At 44.1% G+C, this 15,752-nt stretch overlaps 1 protein-coding gene across 3 annotated transcripts in view; it reads right to left on the bottom strand.

The window, feature by feature from the left end:
* rgs7a (regulator of G protein signaling 7a) overlaps positions 1 to 15,752 on the bottom strand; it is a 71,410-nt gene that overhangs the window by 29,958 nt on the left and 25,700 nt on the right. The window lies entirely within an intron of this gene.

The following is a 15,752-nucleotide window of genomic DNA, read 5'->3' as shown; positions in this document are numbered from 1 at the left end:
GTCAATTAATCGATTCACCTCTAATCCATTCATGAATGCGACTGTCAGTCTTTTAACTATAGTTCCATCACCCTTAACTAGCCGCCCATCCAAGCACCACAACATTCATCCACCCATCCGTAAGTGATGGAAGTCCCTTGATCTAAAGGTTGTCGAACCCCCTTGAACCCCCCCCCCCCATATCCTTCTGCAAGGATATTCATGCTGTGTCCTCAGTGTTTGAACGCTGCTCGTCTCCTTCCGCGACAACAGTCCATTCATCATTGAGTGAATGAGGTGGTTACCTTGAAAGTTAAGAAAAAGAAAAAGAAAAGAAGAAAGCACCATACGGGCGAAACCCATTTGCCCAAAGAAGTGTGGGATAGTGACAGGTTGTCCTTTCTCTGCCTCTTCATCCATCTTAACGCTGAGAAAAGAGGAGGGCGGTCTGCTGCTGACAAAGAAGGTAGTTACAATGTACATCCATACAAACACCAAAACACGAGGTAGGAGGGGAAAGTAGTTTGCACCGGAAAATAGGGGTGGTGGGTTGGGAGAGGCGGGGGGTGGGTCATGGAAAAACCCTCGTAGTTCATCCATCCTTCAATCCATAGAGAGATATTTCAATTCCCACCTCTTCCAACTTCCATCCATTCCTTCGTCTCAGTCCCAGTCGCTCAATGTGAAGGTTGTGGGTTTAATTCCCAAATTCCCTGGGTTCTTCCGCAAGCTCCCGACTCCCATCTCCAGTATTTGAACACTTCCACGCTAACATACTCCATAAACCATTAAGTAAGGGAATGGGGTAACACTTTAAATACCTCCAAAAAAAGAAACCCCCGCGGTATACAAGTGAAGCCCATTTACCAAAAAGGTAACGACATCCTCTATCTCTTACAATTGATGTCAGAAAAGAGGAGCTCTTGTCATTATCCAAGTTGCTTATCCTCACAAGGGTTGCGGGAAAGCTGGAGCCTATCCCAGCTAGCTTCGGGTGAAAGGCGAACTACACCCTGAACTGGTCGCCAATCAGTTGCAGGGCAGATATCGACACCATCGCGGACCAGGAATCAATCCCACGCCGCCCGCACCAAATGTAGGTGTGTGTACCACTACGCCATCAGAGACAATAGGAACGCTAGTATGCTGCACAAATAATCTTATTCTATACCAGCACAATCTCCCAAACATCCATCGTACAGCCAAAGAGAGGGTTGAAGCCAGAGTTTGTTTTTCCGTCTGCCTCGGTTCTCGACCACAATCCATTCCATAAAACCGTTCGATAAGTGAAGTGTTCGAAAACCGAATCGATGTTTCCCATTAAAATGAATGGAAAAAGAAATAATGCATTCCAAGCCTAAAACATTAGCCTTTTTGAAGCATTTTCTTTGATCTTTTCCTGATAATAAACTGCATAGTAGAAACAAATGTATAGTTTAAGTTATAGAAATAAATAACTAATAATATTATATTTATTTTTTGCTTAGAGTGTATGCTTCAGGTATAGAGTACGCTCAGCTGGGAGTGTATTGCCGTATCTGTAGTGACTCGCCCCCCCCCTTCCTTGTAAACCTTTTTTATTAACAAAAGTGCTGAATAACTTTAAAGAATAATGAGGGGGGGAAAAGCATCTTTTTTTATTTTTAGAAAAAGTAAAACACAAAAACATTCGTAACCGGAGCTAACAAACGAAAAAAAAAAAAATGCAGAAATGGGGACTCGCCCCCTTTTAAAACATTTGTTTCTGCCGTCTCTTAAGAACATTTCTGAAGTGGCCCATCATGACATCATTAAAATTTTGGAGTTGTCTGTTACATTCAGATTATTGGGGTGATAAAGTTCAACGAAATTTTGGATTTCATTCTTCTGGGCACAGATGGCTTTGATGTCAGCACTTGGGACAAACAATAGTCACTACCGGGGACACGTCTGTGTACAAAGGCTGCGTTATACAGAATAACAAAAGTGGGCTGATTCCGCCACAAGCTACATGTCATTTCCGGTGTTATTTTTCGGGGGCGGGGGGGTGTTTAGGCATTCAAATCGACAATAACAAAACGCCTCGTGGGTGGGTCAGCTGCTTGCGCTGTGCGCATTGTTATTTCACATTTTATTTGGCGGTGTGGGAATTCACAACAGAGCACGTCGTGGGTCAGCTGGTCTGGCCGCGCAACATTTTATTTACGTTTTTTTTTTTCAGCAGCTTTCGAGTACTGATTTTTGTTTGAAAATAGAGGCAAAAAAAAAAATCTCTAAATTTTCGTTCGAAAACCAATTTGTTCGAAAACGGGACCGTTCACAAACCGAGGCTTTACTGTAGCACTTTTTTATGCCAAGAAAAGGACGGTTTGTTTGTTCCTCACCCGCCTTTGCCTTCAGTAACTCCATTTTTCAAATCACGGGCAACATCCGTCTTGGGTATTTGAGAAAATGCTTGCATAAGTGGAGCGGTGTTGCTGCTCTTCATTGTTCTTACAATTGGAAGAATTAGCGGTTTCCCTCAGTGCCATCGGAGGCAGAACGTTGCCGCGTGTCACTTATTATCCATCTTCACGTTGGGGAGAGGAAAAGAATTTGTGACGGAAAGGGAACTGGATAGCATCCCAAATCCTTCCTATTCATCCGCATCCTTACATTGACGCGTGATGATTTCTCCGCAGCCTTTTTGACGGGTACGCACAAGTGTTGTCGCCGCAACGGGGTGAATCACGGGATGATTAGGAGGACAGATAGTTCTGTAGATGTGAAGTGAATAACAGAGGCTTAGGGGAGACAAAAATGAGGCCGACACTTGAAAGATGATCGCAGTGGACAAACAGAACGCAATCAGCAGCTTCTGGAGCACCATTTTGAGCAACAAACGTACCATCGTGGGGCCTTTTAAATGACTGCTGACCCTGTGGATTGCTTTTAAAGTGCCGGCGGGATATTTGAGGTCTTGAAGTATGTAGAAGTGTCTTGAGGAGGATATTTGATGGAAAAACACTGAATTACGTGTGACCTTGATTCCTATGGTACGTGTGTTTTTGTACCTTCGTTGTGATGACCGTGGGGTACAAGCTCTCCATATCAACTTGATTTGTGCAAGAAATTGATGATGAATTGGAAAATTGCTACCACAAAGCACAAAATGATGACACGCAGAATGATAAGATTATTGGGAGGATTAGTGGCACATTCTAACTACCTGTATAGAGCTCGTGCACGTGGCGTCAACGTTTTCACTGCGCCATATTGTGGGGGACATTGAACCGGAGCAGAATATTCATAATGCCCGAGACTTCAAAATCCGTATGCGCCATTGGCCCAGCAGTATTTATGTACGTTAACCTGTTGGTTATCACAGCAGACAAGACAGATATTCAAAGAGGTCATTCTATAGAATACCAGCAGAAAAGACCAGAAAATATTGATGGATTTCGGCAATTAAACGTGGTGGAAGGTGCCCGACCAAATACACAGGCCTGTGTAGCGTTCATTTCATTTCAGGTAGGAATTATTCTTCTCAATCTCAAATTCCCAAGAAGTGTTTATAATGCCAAATTGGCTCATTTGAGAACAATGCGTTTAAAAAAAAAAAAAAAAAAAAACGACAGTCATCTTCAACGTACACGGAAGCGTGTTGCAGCCACAGGTTAATCTTCGGCAGACTTTTTCCCCCCCTAATATGCATTGTTCTCAAATGACTCCAATGCGTATTTAAAAAAGGAAAGTCACGTAACTAACGTACACGGAAGCATATTGCGGCGACATGTTAAACTTCGGTAAACCTGTCCCCGACAGATGTTGTTTACTTTTTAATATGCAAAGTTCTCAAATGACTCCAATGCGTATTTAAAAAAAGAAAACAAACCATCGGTCGCAGTGATGTTTACGTCGGTTAATGTGTGGCCACAACACACTTCCGTGTACAGTGGCTGAAGCCTATCCCAGCGGTTTATTTTCCCTTTTTAAATACACATTGGACTCATTTGGGAACAAAGCATATTTAAAAAAAAAACATCTGTCACGGAGAGGTTTACCGAAGTTTAACGTGTGGCCGCAACACGCTTCTGTGTATGGAGGAGCTGATTCGCTGTCTATTTTATTTCCCCAATCATAGTTAATGAATGCGAGTTTGTGTAAAACCAGGGGTCATTTATTTAAATATTGGTATTTGTATTGAATAAATTCCGAGTGGCTCCATCACCGTGTTGGATTTATTCTTGATTGAATCCAGCAACAAAGTACTCGTATGCGTCCAGACTTTTCTACGCTTTCAAACTCTTCCATGTAAATCTCGACGACTTACTCACCAGATCCATGTGTAGATCCAGTTGCCCAAGACAAGCGCAAGCGGGCTAACGGTCCAATTTCTTATCGTCGAAAGCATCGACTTCGGCATTAAATATGGGTCCTCTATGCCATGTGTCTCTTATTTTTCCACAGACCTTCATTTATTATCACCTTCAAAATGTTTCAGGGTATCGGAAAAAAACTTTGGGCGTCGTGCTATAAGACGTATTTTCGTGTCGTCTCCAAACGACTTAGCATTCTGCAATGCTTTGCTTGACCGGCAGTATGGCCAGTCCCGTGACTTCGGTGACGTAGGCGCATGATTTGTATACAATAATTCTCAGACAAATGAGCATTTGTCAAAAACAGCCCAGCAGATCAAGGTGAGCTCATGAAAATGTATCAGGAAATCCTTTCCCCATAAAAATCAGAGGCCAAGTCTCGCTGCCAAAGGCCGCCCGGAAGACCTCTGGCAATAAAATAAATACATAATATAGCAACAGGCAACCACATCTTGCATTTGATTGACGTAACTCGCCTCTAAGATGCCCAATAAATAAGACACCTATCGCAGTGAGGAAAGATAATTCATATTTTATGCCCTCTCAAAAACCAGCAGTGGTTTGCAGAAGGAAAAAAGAAAAGTTTGCCTCAAGACCCAACGCAACCCAGAACGTCATCAAAAATGTAGAGGAGTGCAGATCCGTCATTTCAGGCACGCGCCCAGTCGTTGCTTTACCTGATCAAGGCAAGTGAAAGCATTCAAAGATGCATTACGGCGTGCCGCAATCAATGTCACCATGCTCAATATGAATCACGCATCTCCTCTTGACAGACCGCTCCATTTGTACGATCCTGTTGGTACGCCATCCTTTGGGATGGGATAATGTTACATAGCGGAGTGCATGCTAAGCATACTATAAAGTGCTGGCCTGGATTGCGATGCCGCAGGGTGACCCATTTTGTAATAAAAAATAACGGGCGGATGATCAATGTCTGTTTCAGTGCGTCCAGTGAGGAATAGAGTGCAACTCCCGCTATTCATGGGGGGGTAGGGAGCAGGCAAAACTCCACGGATAATTGAACAAAAAATTCAATTTTTTACATGGCCCGCACTGGAAAGGAGAGGAATGAAGAATACCGAAGTAAAACAGAATATATGTGAGGGGTGAAGGGGGAAGAGTGAAGCTCCAGGGAGAAGAGATGGCGAGGGTGGATGACTTCAAATACTTGAGGTAAACAATCCAGAGCAATGGAGAGTGTGGTAATGAAGTGAAGAAACGGCTCCAAGTTGGATGGAACAGTTAGCGGAAGGTGTCTGGTGTTCTATGTGACAGAAGAGTCTCCACTAGGGTGAAAAAGAAAACAGTGGTGAGGCCGGCCATGATGTATGGATGAGAGACGGTGGCACCGAAGAAAAACAGGAAGCAGAACTGGAGGTGGCAGAAATGAAGATGTTGAGTTTCTCGCTCGGAGTCAACAGGTTAGATAGGATTAGAAATGAGGTCATTAGAGGGACAGCCAAAGTTGGATGTTTTGGAGACAAGGTTCGAGAGAGCAGACTTCGATGGTTTGGACATGTTCAGAGGCGAGAGAGTGAGTATCTTGGTAGAAGGGTGCTGAGGATGGAGCTGCCAGGCAAAAGAGGGAGAGGAAGACCAAAGAAAAGGTTGATGGATGTGGCGAGGGAGGACATGAGGACTGTGACTGTTAGAGAGGAGGATCCACGAGACGGGCTTAGATGGAAAAAGATGACACGCTGTGGCGACCCCTAACCGGACAAGCCAAAAGGAAAAGAAGAAGAAGAAGTTGTTGTTGTTGTTGTGACTTGGCTTGTGTCAATAGGGGTCGCCCCGGAGAGTAACTCGCATGATTTGATGTGACAAAGTCTTTACATCAGATGCCTCTTCTGAAACAAACTCTTTGTTGTTTTTTTTTAACCCAGGCTTGGGACAAATTGTTCTCGGGCCACCTGCGCGAAAAGCCAGCTGCGTCTACGTGATTAGTGGTGCTAATTTACATAATCACAGCCCCCACATAAAGGTTCTCGGCTCACGGCATGATCAACTCTGCTGGGGCGATGATCCAGAGCCGCACTCGACACTGTCTGAAAAACCAGTTTGAAGGTCAAAGGCAGAAGGTAAGTCGAGCTTCACTCAGTTTTGCCAAACGGACCAACGAGCTTTCGCTTCTGATTAGCAGCTCATGTTTAAGTGCTTGAGAGAATGACGCAGTGAGACGGAATTTTTTTTTTTTTTTTTTTTTTTTTTTTTTAGGTGTCCGTGTCCGTACGACGTGCTGCCTCATTGGGTGAAAATGATTTGGTTCTGTCTTTGCTCTTGCCTCAGTTGTCCAACAATTAAGTTCCACCCCCAGTTGTCATGGTAACAAAATCCGTACGTGCCATTGGCCCAACAGTATTTGTGCGTTATCCAGTTTACACCTTCCACCGGAATGCCTTCTCAATTTGATTAATTTCAGCAAGACAAGTTAAGCGTAAAATGCGCGATAATTCGTGATCCTTGGGCTATTTTAATGGGAACTTAAGAACTATTTTAATTTGGGGGGAAATATGTATTATGTCCCGACTGAGACAGAAATGAAATCGATGAACGCAGCCTTGCATTCTGAATGAGATGCAGAACGGCATATTGCAACTCAGGCAATATAGGATGATAAATTATGACTATATAAGTTTCATTGACAAGGCACCCTCACAAAACACCAAGCATGCGACTTAGCGGAAAAGGCGGCGGGGGGACATCAGTGAGGTAATGCTGACGAAGCTGTCGAGTCAGTGACGTGAATCTCGAGCCTTCCCGAGGTTGCCTCTCACTTGTGGGTTACCACGGCAACGCGGTGTCCGACCACAATCGCAAGGACATCTTTGCCGGCTAGTCGTGGTTCATTGACGAGGGAGGGAGGGGGGACAGAAGGCCTTCTGTTGGCAGGGACGCACGAGGACGGGAGCCACTCAACATGCAATTTTGCACTTGGATGTCGTATTCGACAAACTTTGCTGAAATGATTTAGTAGAATTCAAATGCCAAATGGGAAAACTCCTATATCATGTATAATAATTTTGGAGGTTATTGTTTATTGGAGTTAAAACATTTGGACTCTGGGGTGGTAGAATCCCTGCAAGGTCTGCAGGAATTGTAATCCGATCAATTTCAGACTTCGTCTCTTCATCCGGACGAGAATCTTATTGATTTTGAAAGGGATGCAATGTCTGGGAATGTTTTAGGATCAAACAATTATAATATGCAGAGGTTCATATGGCAGCGGCGTCATCTGAATTTTCACGTAAGGTGGAACGCGCCATAGTATGTCACTAACATTCAATGACACAATAGTTAGCAATAGCAGTAAAGATCAAACCCTCCTCGGTCATACATTTAAAACAATGAAGTGGAAAACAATATGAATCAAAGTACTATATTTTCTGCACTATAAGCGCACCGCATTATAAGGCGCACTGTCAATGAATGGCCAATTTCAAAACGTTTTTCATATATAAGGCGCACCGCATTATAAGGCGCATTGAAAAGATGCTACAGTAGAGGCTGGGGTTACAGCTGCATTAAAGGCTCAATAGTGATCCATGTATAAGGCGCACCAGATTATAAACTGCACCGTCAGGTTTTGAGAAAATTACTTTTAGGTGCGCCTTATAGTGCGGAAAAATATGGTAAGTAGGTTGTTATGGATCACAATCTTTTACATGGAGACTTTAGGCAAACTCAAGTAGCAAAGGGTTTTTCAGTCTTTCGTGCATCGGTTGAATCCAAATTTTGCTGAACGTGATTTCCAGTGCAGCCCTCCAGTTAAATTTTCCCTTGGTTTTCATCTGTTGTGATAGTATCACGCCTTGCACTGCTTGGTTTGTCAAGAACAGGTCTTCAATCTAGAAACCTGCCATGGATAGCGTCGTCGTCGTCTTCTTTTTTTTTCCTATCGGCTTGTCCCGATTAGGGGTCGCCACAGCGTGTCATCTTTTTCCATCCAGTGCGAGATAGTGCATTTTCCTCGCTAACACCCACAGTCTTCATGACCTCCCTCACAACATCAACCTTCTCTTTGGTCTTCCACACTCCCCATTGCTCTGTATAGTTGACCTCAAGCATTTGAAGTCGACCACCCTTGCTATCTCTTCTCCCTGGAGCTTCACTCTACCCCCCCCCCCTCCTCTCAATTCATGCGCAGCTTAAATTGTGATAAGTGTAGGAGCAGTCTGGCAGCCATGAAGCTTCTCAAATACTCACTGAACTGCATTCACGGACAGAAAAACGTCACCAATTTTGCAACACTGCTCCAGGCAAGGGAATGAAATGCTTACAAAATCTGCTAAGCCGAAGCCATCACATGGTGATGCCGTCATCCATCCATCATCCATCCATCCATCCATTTTCTTCACTGCTTATCCTCACGAGGGTCACGGAGAGTGCTGGAGCCTATCCCAACTGTCAAGAGGCAGGAGGCGGCGTACAACCTGAACTGGTTGCCGGCCAATCGCAGGGCACATGGAGACAAACAGCTGCAGTCACGATCACACCTGGGGGCAATTTAGCATGTCCAATTAATGTTGCATGTTTTTGGAATGTGGGAGGAAACCAAAGTGGCCAGGGGAAACCCAGGCAGGCATGGAGAGAACACGCAAACTTCACACAGGCGGGTCCGGGATTGAACCCAGGACCTCAGAACTGTGAGATCAACGCTTAACAGCTTAGCCGCCGTGATGGCATCATGTCTGTCCAAACGATACATCAAACGAAATATCATTTCAGTAATTGGAACTCTCGCACCCGGGCGTTGACGTAGAATGACGAGCGGGCCGTCCGACATCCGGCGAAGACCAAAGACTTGAGGAGCAGATGCCGCGGGGTGACGGCGGCGCCCGGAGGCGTCAGGCGGCGATTGCGCCATCCAAGATGAAAGTTTATTTCTCCGGGCACGCATCCTCCACCGGGCCATCGGCCATTTAACGGCATCTGCGGGTTGGCGCTTGATCAGCCTCGCTGTCACTCGTCTTCATCAACGTAGTTTCCCCCTCTGTGTACACAATTAGTCACACGGAGCATCTGCTGCTCGGAATGTGTTCCCCTCGCTGTCTTTATTCATCATTCCGTATCATTTGCACAGCCTGGAGACAAAGTGCATCTCTTGCGCTGTCTTTTTTTTTTTTTTTTTTTTTTTTTTTTGCTCTTCACGACTTCATGTTTCCCTCAATCATGCAAGAATTTTCCCGCATGAGAATGCTTTACCACGCAACCACCACCAAACAACATGATTGTGTGTTTTAGAACAGGGGGTGGGGAGACATGTTCAGTGGGTAATGGAGACGGGTGTCGAGACAAGGCGAAAGGCGCAGTTAAACACTCGTGATAGCAGCGGCATTATCGTAAACACGTCTGATGGACAGTGAGAGGCTTTCTTCGGACGCTTACAAATGAATGTTGTCAGCCGTGATGCCTCGTCAGCTTGGAAATGCTCCTGCGAGGTGTGACTGAAAGCCTTTTAATGCCTTGATCTTATTTCTTAATGGATGGATGGATGAAGTGATTTTTTTTTTTTTTTTTGCGGTGACTTGGGGTTTCCGAGGTACGTGTTTTGCTGTCGTATCTGCGCTTAAATACACTGCAGCTGTCTACTTTTTTTGGGAGTCCTGGGCAAAGATGAATACAGCAGTCATAGAATTCTGACTCAAATCAAAATGGACCCTAAATTATAATATCATAAGTCAGGGGCTCACTGTCTATGTTCACTTTTAAGTGCAGAGTGGAACCACCACTCTCAAATAACTCAATTCATGTATTACCTTGTCAAATGTTTTGCTTGTCACCTGTTCTGTATTTAAAAAAAAAAATGAAAATAAAAATGTCTCCAAGCAAATAGTATTCAGTTTTGATTAAATCTGTCAGCGAAGTAGTTTAACAATGTCTTTCGTCGACTTGAGTTTCACAACTGATACATTCAATTCCTGCGTGCCTGTTGGAATTTGTTTTCCCAAAGGCGGATGCCACACAGCTCCGGTGTCGGTTCAAAAGCAATCAAAAATTCCGAAGGAAAATTTGTTATATTGATGGTGGCAGCACTTTGGTGAGCATTTCTGCTTCACATTTCAGAGGTGTCAAAATCTCTTGCTTCGCAATCTCTGGTTTATCCAACATTCCGAAAATGTGTTGGTGTCAATGCTTGTCATATAGAAATTGGATGGATGGATGGATGGATATAGAAATCCTATGATGCTGGATAAGTGTGGTATCAAAAATTTAACAAGCAGCAATTACTCCCCACCCCCTCCTTATTTTGTTGAGCATTCTTATATTTATTTTTAAAGGTCAAGTGTCATGCCTATAAACATTCTAAAATAGAAACTGTAATGAAAAATACATATAACATTATTCATTTCGTTGTCCATACAAGAAAATAAATATGAGCGGAGAGCGCGTCATTCATGCGGAAAGCCAAGTGTTCGCTATATCGCCTGCATCTTCTGTTCATTACGTCACACCAGGACATTCGCCATTGAAAACACGCCGTGCCACCTCCTATGGGACATGGAAGCACTTTTCAAAGAAGCGAACATCTCACAATCAAGTGAAGTGATCGGGGCCATATTACCCTTTCATTTCGAGCCATATTTAGATGATATGCGGATCACTTCTATCTACCAACAGACTCCCAGACAGAATGTATGAGCCATTTTTCAATCCAATCCCGATCCCAAATGCCAATCCATTTTTCACGACGAACTGGGTCTTTTTGAAATGTATGAAGAGCGAATCCATCCTCCCGAGTGTTCGAACAATATCCAGCAGTACAACGAGCCGGCATTTTGGCTAACACGAAGAAACAACGAGCTACCTTCCAGCAGGTAAACCTAGTGGAAACATACAAGACCGCCTGAGTGGCCGTCTTCTACTAACGTCACTTCCTGCTTCTTCTCGAAAACAAATCCCCTGAGAGTATTTTCATGGCGGGAGTGACTAAAAGCCATATACGTCAAAATCATGTTGTGTGGTGAAAAAACAGTTGGGTCCATTCCGGCTGCCTTTTTTTTTTTCATTAATAACATGCCAAAAATCATGCATTTCATGACAGTGAACCTTTTAAAGAACCAAACTTCAGAATAAACCTGGCCAATATCATTAAATATGATTGCGAGAGACCTGAATGACTTGAGGTCAATTTTACTTGAACTTTTTTAGGTCCTTTTTAACTTTTTAGAGCCAAGATTTCAAAGCTGGGCTGTTTTGTCCTTCGAAACGGCTCAGTAGCGGCGCAGCGGCAAGTTGCCATTTTGAATTCGCACACAGAATTCTTTTGCGCCTCCCCTCGGAGTTGTCCTCAACTGTCCGGCCCTTTCGGAGCCCCTTTATTTCCCCCCCCCACCCCCCACCCTCCCGCTTGTGTGTCCCTAGAGGCCCCCCATCAGTGGGATCGCGCAGCAGCAGCAGCAGCAGCAGGAGGACGTGCAATATATGTCCCTGACTGCCAAACGTCTCCCTCCCCAAGGAGCAATCCCCACGCTGGAGACAAAGAGGCACGCTCGGAATCATAAATGGGAGGTCGTTTGCATCTCTCTGGTTAAGCATGGGAAGGTAGCCTCGTTTGACAGTTTCTCAACGTATTCATATTCCAATTACTAGATACACAACAACATACATCGGGCATCACCGTCAAGTCTAAAGTCGATATTCCCAAACTTAGGGTCGAATGAGGGTCAACTTTTATTAGAAGGTGGGGATTGGGGCTCAGATTAGGCCCGATTATCTGCATCTTTGTACCCAGCTCCATATCACGCTGCCGCTTTTAGCTCAACCTAAATCCCTGCTATATTTTACGGTAGCTACTTACTACATGATAATTATCTCCACGCTGCGGCTCCTTTGTAATCATAGCCTGTCCTCACACAGACAACAGCTGGCGAAAAGTGACCCCCCCACGCCAACCCCCAGCCCGACATCCTATAGCAATGTCTGACTAACACCCGCGTCATCACAGCATGTTTCTAATGCGCCTTTCTTTCGAGATGCCCGCACAGACCAATCGGGTCCAGTGTACGCGGAGATAATAACGCTCGGTTTTGATTGGCAATGTCAGGCCGGCAGCTCATTTTGTTGCGTTATTGCGGTTGAAGTTGATGAATGCCTTTGATCTGTTCCAGCCGCCAAGAAACACATTTCTCTCTTGTTTCTAACACAGAAAAATAGCAATGTAGTATATTAAAAAAAAAGAACATGTAACAATAATAAAAGAGAATTTAATAAAAAAAAAAATGTGTGTGCCTCCCACCTGATTGGATGTCACACCGCCAAAAAATAAAGACAGCTGGTGACTCATCCCGTCACTTTGAGCAATTTTAACAGCCAGTCTGTATAGAGCTCGTGCACCTACGTCATCAAATGACGTCACTGGCCGGAAGTGTCGGTCAAACAAACCATTCTTCACTGTCGTCGGTTGGAGACGATGCGAAAATACGTCTTATAGCGCGACGTCCAGAGTTTTTTCCGATACCGTTAAACATTTAGAAGGTGATAATAAATTAATGTACGTGGAAAAAATGAAAGACACTTGGCATAGAGGACCCGTATTTAATGCCGAAGTCAATGTTTTTTTTCTGATAAGAAATTGGACCATTACCCCACTTCCGCTTGTCTTGGACAACTGGATCTACACATGGATCTGGTGGGTAAGTCGTCGAGATTTATACGGAAGACTTTGAAAGCGTAGAAAAGTCTGGACGCATACAAATACTTTGTCGCTGGATCTGTTCTCAATCAAGAATAAATCACACATAGTGATGGAGCAACTCAGATTTTTTCAATATAAATATCAATATTTAAATAAATGACCCCTGGTTTTACACAAACTCGCATTCATTAACTATGATTGGGGAAAAAAAAAAAGACAGCAAATTGGTTCCTCCGTACAAGAAGCGTGTTGCAGCCACACGTTAAACTTCGGTAAACTTCTCCATGACAGACGTTTTCTAAAAATATACGTTGTTCTCAAATGAGTCCAATGCGTATTTAAAAAAAGAAAAACTGCTACGATGGGCTTCAGCCCCCGTACACGGAAGCACGTTGCGGCCACACGTTGAACTTCGGTAAACCTCTGTGTGACCGACGGTTTACTTTCCTTTTTTAAATCCGCATTGGACTCATTTGAGAACAATGCATATTAGGGGTGAAAAAAAGTCTGCCGTAGATTAACCTGTGGCTGCAACACGCTTCCGTGTACGTTGAAGATGACTCTGTCGTTTTTTGTTTTTTTTTTCAAGCGCATTGTTCTCAAATGAGCCAACTTGGTATTATAAATACTTCTATTGAATTTGAGATTGAGAAGAATAATTCCTACCTGAAGAGATACGATCGCTACACAGTCATGTGTATTTGGTTGAGCACCATTCATCACGTTTAATTGCCGAAATCCATCGATATTTTCTGGTCTTTTCAGCTGGTATGCCATACAACGATCTCTTTGAATATCCGTCTCGTCTGTTGTGACAACCAAGAGCACAACAGGTCCCGGGTATTGTAAATCCTCCCCTCCGTTTCAATGTCCCCCCACACTGTCGAGCAGCTGTGTTTGACCGGCGCCGTGAAAATGGTGACATCACGTGCACGACCGCTATAAGCGTTTGATGCTACACGTACAGTGAAGCACTTGAAAAGAGTTGGCAAACCCGATGCCCTACGCAGTTTTGCGTCACTTCGAATAAACGTTAAATTAATCTGACACCTCAATCCAAAATGATTTACAGTCCGTTACATTATATCTCGCCAGATTGTGCAGGTTCACCTAATGAATTGTTAGCCTGTTTTGAGGAAAGATCGGGCAAGGTCTGTTCCCCTGTGCGTCACATCACGTTCACCTTTTGACACTTTTTTTTTTTCCCCAAACTAATGATCTGATTGTGCAATAGCGTTCCCGGGGCAGGACCTCTCGCTAATTCACATGTACACAACGCACACACACACTCGCTCACACTCATCATGTCGGTGGGCGGGCAGTGGGCGCGATGACTAAGCCAAGGTTGGCCATGTGCTGGAACATAGTCCACTGAAAGCCAATATCCCGCTTGCTCACCCACCATGATTTCATCACTCAAACTGTATGCTATCATAAATTAGTAGATAAAGGATGCACCAGTGCTTCTTCAGATCAGGAGGTAAGTGTTGAAGTTCTCGCCAGTGGAACCGCCAAAGGTTTAATGGAGCTCGATGTTTCGCTTTCCGTTCCCGACGATATGTCACAGTTCAACGTTTGTCACATGTTTTTCGGCGATCGGCATGTCTTTGCACACCTATGCCATCAACATGCTGGAAAGGAGAGCCACACTCGCAGCTGCTTATTGAACGTCGGCAGAACGGTAAAACATAAATGAGTAAACGCACGCAGGAGCTGCTGTTGGCTACTGCTCACGCGCAGATGCTCACACACACAATCGCTGAGGTCTTGTGCAATTCCACCAGGCCCCGCCTCTTTCACAGATATTGCAGTATTTCCAGTAAAACAAAAAAAAATAATTTGCTTGCAATTTGCAGTCACTGATTTGACGGGCGCGTACGCACCTACGCACTCGCAAATCTGCACTGTCAAGCACGAAAAATCACACGCGTAAAATTTGTTATAAGTAGAAATACATAGATACTGAAAAACTTATTTTGTGTAGTTGTGTAGTCTCGACGAATGTTCCCTCTAAGCTGAGCACTCTTAAGTGAACCACATCCTGACGTTTTTTTTTTTTTTTTACCATGTTAGCACACGGTCTTCCTCATTTACCTGACACCGCCCCCTCCGCTCTTAAAGGGGTACACACAAAATTACAAACAAAGTAGAACACACAGCCGCAGCTTTATACCTGCGGGCGTGACTGACCACACCCATACATTTTTCAAATGTCAGTGACTGAATTTGTACTTGGGTTCAAATGAGTTTACGTGTTTTACAAAGGGTGTTCTAATAAGTTTAAGAACATTTTGTTAAGTTAAGTGTTGAAAGCGTGTGGGGTGAGTGTGAATTGTGACATCGATATCGTTTGATCGTTTAGGATTTTATTAGGTACAGTAGGTACTTAAAGGCGAGTATTTTTTTTTCATTCATGTCCTTGTGAAAAAGTTAAGATGAGTGATGGGTGATGCTTATTACGATTAGCTCTTCATTTATGGGTTTTGCAGGTTGTCCCAGTTCTTGCGCAGGTTTTCTCCTTGTGCTCAGACTTCCTCCCACCGCTTAAAAATATGGGTCTTAGCTTTATAGGAGACACACACTTTTCCATTTTTCCATAGGTGTGAATGTGAGTGGGAATGGTTGTCCATCCATCCATTTTCTTTGCTGCTTATCCTCACAAGGGTCGCGGGGAGTGCTGGTGCCTATCCCTGCTGTCATCGGGCAGGAGGCGGGGTACACCCTGAACTGGTTGCCGGCCAGTCGCAGGGCACACTCAGACAAACAGCCACAATCACAATAACACCTAGGGGCAATTTAGA

Source organism: Syngnathoides biaculeatus, chromosome 12, assembly GCF_019802595.1.
Source record: "Syngnathoides biaculeatus isolate LvHL_M chromosome 12, ASM1980259v1, whole genome shotgun sequence".
In the NCBI taxonomy this organism is placed as follows: Eukaryota; Metazoa; Chordata; class Actinopteri; order Syngnathiformes; family Syngnathidae; genus Syngnathoides; species Syngnathoides biaculeatus.
This window is presented reverse-complemented; position numbering and strand designations above follow the sequence as displayed.